Below are 7224 nucleotides of genomic sequence, written 5' to 3'. Positions count from 1 at the left end.
GTCCACTAGACAGGCTTGGTGACTACTGTCTTCCCTCCACTCTGTAGTCCTACTAGACTTGTGACTACCAGTCCCCTCACTCTGTAGTCCTACTAGAGGCTTGCTGACTACCGTCTTCCCTCCACTCTGTAGTCCTACTAGACGAGGCTTGCTACTGTCTTCCCTCCACTCTGTAGTCCTACTAGCTGAGGCTTGGTGACTACTGTCTTCCTCCACTCTGTAGTCCTACAGCTGAGGCTTGAGTGACTACTGTACCCTCCACCTGTAGTCCTACTAGCGAGGCTTGGTGACTACTGTCTTCCTCCACTCTGTAGTCCTACTAGAGAGGCTTGTGACTACCAGTCCATCCAGCTGTAGTCCTAGAGACGAGGCTTGGTGACTACCAGTCCATCCAGCTGTAGTCCTACTAGACGAGGCTTGCTGACTACTGTCTTCCACCACTCTGTAGTCCAACTAGACGAGGCTTGGTGACTACTGTCTTCCCTCCACTCTGTAGTCCTACTAGACGAGGCTTGGTGACTACCGTCTTCCCTCCACTCTGTAGTCCTACTAGACGAGGCTTGGTGACTACTGTCTTCCCTCCACTCTGTAGTCCTACTAGACGAGGCTTGGTGACTACCGTCTTCCCTCCACTCTGTAGTCCTACTAGACGAGGCTTGGTGACTACCGTCTTCCCTCCACTCTGTAGTCCTACTAGACGAGGCTTGGTGACTGTCTTCCCTCCACTCTGTAGTCCTACTAGACGAGGCTTGGTGACTACTGTCTTCCCTCCACTCTGTAGTCCTACTAGACGAGGCTTGGTGACTACCGTCTTCCCTCCACTCTGTAGTCCTACTAGACGAGGCTTGGTGACTACCGTCTTCCCTCCACTCTGTAGTCCTACTAGACGAGGCTTGGTGACTACCGTCTTCCCTCCACTCTGTAGTCCTACTAGACGAGGCTTGGTGACTACTGTCTTCCCTCCACTCTGTAGTCCTACTAGACGAGGCTTGGTGACTACCGTCTTCCCTCCACTCTGTAGTCCTACTAGACGAGGCTTGGTGACTACCGTCTTCCCTCCACTCTGTAGTCCTACTAGACGAGGCTTGGTGACTACCGTCTTCCCTCCACTCTGTAGTCCTACTAGACGAGGCTTGGTGACTACTGTCTTCCCTCCACTCTGTAGTCCTACTAGACGAGGCTTGGTGACTACTGTCTTCCCTCCACTCTGTAGTCCTACTAGACGAGGCTTGGTGACTACTGTCTTCCCTCCACTCTGTAGTCCTACTAGACGAGGCTTGGTGACTACTTTGTCCCTCCACTCTGTAGTCCTACTAGATGAGGCTTGGTGACTGTCCCATCCACTCTGTAGTCCTACTGATTGTGACTCCACTCTGTAACTAGACGAGGCTTGGTGACTACTGTCTTCCCTCCACTCTGTAGTCCTACTAGACGAGGCTTGGTGACTACCGTCTTCCCTCCACTCTGTAGTCCTCTGTTGTGACTACCGTCTTCCCTCCACTCTGTAGTCCTACTAGACGAGGCTTGGTGACTGTCTTCCCTACTCTGTAGTCCTACTAGACGAGGCTTGGTGACTACTGTCTTCCCTCCACTCTGTAGTCCTACTAGAGTCCTACGAGGCTTGGTGACTACCCCTCCACTCTGTAGTCTTCCCTCCAGTAAATCCTACTAGAACTGATACCTGTTCTGTTCCAACTGACATCCTTGGTGACGACAGTCTTCCATCTAACGTCAACATTGAACCTCCTGTACCACTAAGGGATAAGCCCTTTTGTCCCTGTCTGTGTCTCTATGTCCTCTGTGTGTCCCATCCACAGTATGATATGTGTCCATAACAGAGGTTTATCTGGACAACAGAGCGTTATCTCCCCGGGCCCATAATATCTCTGTTGTTAGTTCCTCGCTAAAGATATCAGACACTATATAGTAAATACCCAGCTTTTCATTCTCCCAGAAAATGAAGAACTGATACCTGTTCTGTTCTCAACTGACATCCTGACGTCTCAGTAACGTGAACAAGAACCTTCACAAAATGGCACCCTATCGAGCCCTGGTCTAAAGTAGTACCACTATATAGGGAATAGGGCTCTGGTCTATAGTAGTACCACTATATAGGGAATAGGGCTCTGGTCTATAGTAGTACCACTATATAGGGAATAGGGCTCTGGTCTATAGTAGTACCACTATATAGGGAATAGGGCTCTGGTCTATAGTAGTACCACTATATAGGGAATAGGGCTCTGGTCTATAGTAGTACCACTATATAGGGAATAGGGCCCTGGTCTATCGTGGTCCTCCCGGACCAGTGGGAGGTGTGAAATGGATATGTGGTTGTTGTTTATCCCTGAGACGGTGCGTTGCCGTGGTAACGTGTGTGTGCATTGTTCTCATTTAGTTTGACATGGTGTTTCTGTGTGTTGCAGTGAGGAGGACACTGAAGAGCGGACTAAGTGTTGACGTGGTTCAGGCTCTGGGACTCAGCAACAAGACTGGAGACAAGCTCTGAACACACAGAGAGACCTACACAGACTGGAGACCAGCTCTGAACACACAGAGAGACCTACACAGACTGGAGACAAGCTCTGAACACACAGAGAGACCTACACAGACTGGAGACAAGCTCTGAACACACAGAGAGAGACCTACACAGACTGGAGACAAGCTCTGAACACACAGAGAGAGACCTACACAGACTGGAGACAAGCTCTGAACACACAGAGAGAGATCTACACAGACTGGAGACAAGCTCTGAACACACAGAGAGACCTACACAGACAGACTGAGACACCAGCCCCATGAAGAGGAAGGATGAAGCTCGTACCACACACAGCACTACCAGACACACCAGCCATGAAGAGGAAGGATGAAGCTCGTACCACACACAGCACTACCAGACACACCAAAGGCCTGATTCCGATACCTGTACCGAGGGCCTGGGTCGTAGAAAGTCCTGATTTGACAGAAAGAAGAGACAGTACATGTAGGAAGGACATGCTGGTGCTCACTACAGTAGCCCCCCGCCCCTCCCACAATGCTTTGGGCTTGTTCCTGTCTCACTACAGTAGCCCCCCCCGCCCCTCCCACAATGCTTTGGGCTTGTTCCTGTCTCACTACAGTAGCCCCCCCCGCCCCTCCCACAATGCTTTGGGCTTGTTCCTGTCTCACTACAGTACCCCCGCCCCTCCCACAATGCTTTGGGCTTGTTCCTGTCTCATTACAGTATGTTGAGGTGTGTATACCTGTGTGTGTACCTGTGTGTATTGAGGTGTGTATACCTGTGTGTATTGAGGTGTGTGTACCTGTGTATTGGGTTGTTAATACCTGTGTGTATTGAGGTGTGCATACCTGTGTATACCTGTGTGTATTGAGGTGTGTATACCTGTGTGTATTGAGGTGTGTGTACCTGTGTGTATTGAGGTGTGTATACCTGTGTGTATTGAGGTGTGTGTACCTGTGTGTATTGAGGTGTGTATACCTGTGTGTATTGAGGTGTGTATACCTGTGTGTATTGAGGTGTGTATACCTGTGTGTATTGAGGTGTGTGTACCTGTGTGTATTGAGGTGTGTGTATTGAGGTGTGTGTGTCTATGCATGTGTTATTGAGGTTTCCTGTAGATATATGTTTGTTCTAGGTACTCCACTGGCTGTACCCATATCAGGTGTGTATTCCCTAGGTGTGTCCTGTGTGTACCCTAGGTCCCTATTGACAGTGTGTGTACCTGTGTCCACTATTGAGTCCCATATCACACCCTATTCCCCTATTGTCCCAGGTGTTCCCTATATACAGTCCCACTGGTCTACTGCATGTTGTTTACACATTCACTATTTCCTGTAGATATATGTACTCCAATGGCTGTGTCCCATATCACACCCTATTCCCTATATACAGTCCCATATCACACCCTATTCCCTATATACAGTCCCATATCACACCCTATTCCCTATATACAGTCCCAAATCACACCCTATTCCCTATATACAGTCCCAAATCACACCCTATTCCCTATATACAGTCCCAAATCACACCCTATTCCCTATATACAGTAGTTCCACGGCTGTGTCCCATATCACACCCTATTCCCTATATACAGTCCCATATCACACCCTATTCCCTATATACAGTCCCATATCACACCCTCTTCCCTATATACAGTCCCATATCACACCCTATTCCCTATATACAGTCCCATATCACACCCTATTCCCTATATACAGTCCCATATCACACCCTATTCCCTATATACAGTCCCATATCACACCCTATTCCCTATATACAGTCCCATATCACACCCTATTCCCTATATACAGTCCCATATCACACCCTATTCCCTATATACAGTCCCATATCACACCCTATTCCCTATATACAGTCCCATATCACACCCTATTCCCTATATACAGTCCCAAATCACACCCTATTCCCTATATACAGTCCCATATCACACCCTATTCCCTATATACAGTCCCAAATCACACCCTATTCCCTATATACAGTCCCAAATCACACCCTATTCCCTATATACAGTCCCAAATCACACCCTATTCCCTATATACAGTAGTTCCACGGCTGTGTCCCATATCACACCCTATTCCCTATATACAGTCCCATATCACACCCTTTTCCCTATATACAGTCCCATATCACACCCTATTCCCTATATACAGTCCCAAATCACACCCTATTCCCTATATACAGTCCCATATCACACCCTCTTCCCTATATACAGTCCCATATCACACCCTATTCCCTATATACAGTCCCATATCACACCCTATTCCCTATATACAGTCCCAAATCACACCCTATTCCCTATATACAGTAGTTCCACGCCGGTGTCCCAAATCGCACCCTATTCCCTATATACACTAGTACACTACTTTTGACTAGAGCCCATAGGGCTCTGTTTAAAAGTACTGCAATATGTAGGGAGAGAAGGGTACCATTTTAAAACGTACCCCACTTCTGTCCCTATTCTGAGGCACATATGTTAAACACCCCCCCCTTCCCCTCTTCCTCTTCCTCCTCTCTGAATGTTTTCTCCTTATTAACCCCTCTTCCTCCTCTCTGAATGTTTTCTCCTTATTAACCCCTCTTCCTCCTCTCTGAATGTTTTCTCCTTATTAACCCCTCTTCCTCCTCTCTGAATGTTTTCTCCTTATTAACCCCTCTTCCTCCTCTCTGAATGTTTTCTCCTTATTAACCCCCTCTTCCTCCTCTCTGAATGTTTTCTCCTTATTAACCCCTCTTCCTCCTCTCTGAATGTTTTCTCCTTATTAACCCCTCTTCCTCCTCTCTGAATGTTTTCTCCTTATTAACCCCCTCTTCCTCCTCTCTGAATGTTTTCTCCTTATTAACCCCTCTTCCTCCTCTCTGAATGTTTTCTCCTTATTAACCCCTCTTCCTCCTCTCTGAATGTTTTCTCCTTATTAACCCCTCTTCCTCCTCTCTGAATGTTTTCTCCTTATTAACCCCTCTTCCTCCTCTCTGAATGTTTTCTCCTTATTAACCCCTCTTCCTCCTCTCTGAATGTTTTCTCCTTATTAAACCCCTCTTCCTCCTCTCTGAATGTTTTCTCCTTATTAACCCCTCTTCCTCCTCTCTGAATGTTTTCTCCTTATTAACCCCTCTTCCTCCTCTCTGAATGTTTTCTCCTTATTAACCCCTCTTCCTCCTCTCTGAATGTTTTCTCCTTATTAACCCCTCTTCCTCCTCTCTGAATGTTTTCTCCTTATTAACCCCTCTTCCTCCTCTCTGAATGTTTTCTCCTTATTGAACCCTCTTCCTCCTCTCTGAATGTTTTCTCCTTATTGAACCCTGTTTGAAATGTATTTGAACCTTCCTGTTATTGTACGACACAGTGTTCTGCCTGCTGTTACAAAGTTTTTAAATAGAGAATTAAAGTGACCTTTCTATTGTTACGATCTAAGCTGAGCACAAGATGGTTCTATTATGGAACCATGTGTGTGTCTGTGTGGACAAGATGGCCGTGTTATGGAACCATGTGTGTGTCTGTGTGGACAAGATGGCCGTGTTATGGAACCATGTGTGTGTCTGTGTGGACAAGATGGCTCTATTATGGAACCATGTGTGTGTCTGTGTGGACAAGATGGCCGTGTTATGGAACCATGTGTGTGTCTGAGGACAAGATGGCCGTGTTATGGAACCATGTGTGTGTCTGTGGACAAGATGGCCGTGTTATGGAACCATGTGTGTGTCTGAGGACAAGATGGCCGTGTTATGGAACCATGTGTGTGCCTGTGTGGACACAGGAGCGACGGCAAACTGTAACTAAATGCTCAAATGGTTGTAATAATGCCTAATTGAGATCTTATTTTAATAGTGTTTTATCGTGTTTCCCAACTGAATAAAAAACAAACATCTTCAAGCATACCGTCTACTGTACCAATGTTATTCTTTCACTGCGATTGTGTTGGGTTACATTGCCTTGTGGCTCTAGTAGTAAACTGTCTCAAACTTTCACAGGATGCTATCGTCTTTCACAGAATGCTACGGTCAAGAGTAGTGGTCTTTCACAGAATGCTACGGTCAGGAGTAGTGGTCTTTCACAGAATGCTACGGTCAGGAGTAGTGGTCTTTCACAGAATGCTACGGTCAGGAGTAGTGGTCTTTCACAGAATGCTACGGTCAGGAGTAGTGGTCTTTCACAGAATGCTACGGTCAGGAGTAGTGGTCTTTCACAGAATGCTACGGTCAGGAGTAGTGGTCTTTCACAGAATGCTACGGTCAGGAGTAGTGGTCTTTCACAGAATGCTACGGTCAAGAGTAGTCGTCTTTCACAGAATGCTACGGTCAAGAGTAGTGGTCTTTCACAGAATGCTACGGTCAGGAGTAGTGGTCTTTCACAGAATGCTACGGTCAGGAGTAGTGGTCTTTCACAGAATGCTACGGTCAGGAGTAGTGGTCTTTCACAGAATGCTACGGTCAGGAGTAGTGGTCTTTCACAGAATGCTACGGTCAGGAGTAGTGGTCTTTCACAGAATTCTACGGTCAAGAGTAGTCATCTTTCACAGAGTGATAGTCAGGAGTTGTCATCTTTCACAGAATGCTACGGTCAGGAGTAGTGGTCCTTCACAGAATGCTACGGTCAGGAGTAGTCATCTTTCACAGAATGCTGCAGTCAGGAGTAGTCATCTTTCACAGAATGATAGTCAGGAGTAGTCATCTTTCACAGAATTCTGCAGTCAGGAGTAGTCATCTTTCAC

The 7224-nt window shown here is 46.8% G+C and overlaps 1 pseudogene; it reads left to right on the top strand.

Moving 5' to 3' along the window:
• Window positions 1-2755, top strand: part of LOC127928045 (FH1/FH2 domain-containing protein 3-like) — a 46793-nt pseudogene extending 44038 nt beyond the window's left edge.
• Window positions 2756-7224: the final 4469 nt, after the last annotated feature.

This window comes from Oncorhynchus keta, unplaced genomic scaffold, assembly GCF_023373465.1.
Source record: "Oncorhynchus keta strain PuntledgeMale-10-30-2019 unplaced genomic scaffold, Oket_V2 Un_scaffold_20273_pilon_pilon, whole genome shotgun sequence".
NCBI classification, from domain to species: domain Eukaryota; kingdom Metazoa; phylum Chordata; class Actinopteri; order Salmoniformes; family Salmonidae; genus Oncorhynchus; species Oncorhynchus keta.
The sequence above is the reverse complement of the archived record's forward strand: the minus strand, read 5'-3'. Positions and strand labels throughout refer to the sequence as shown.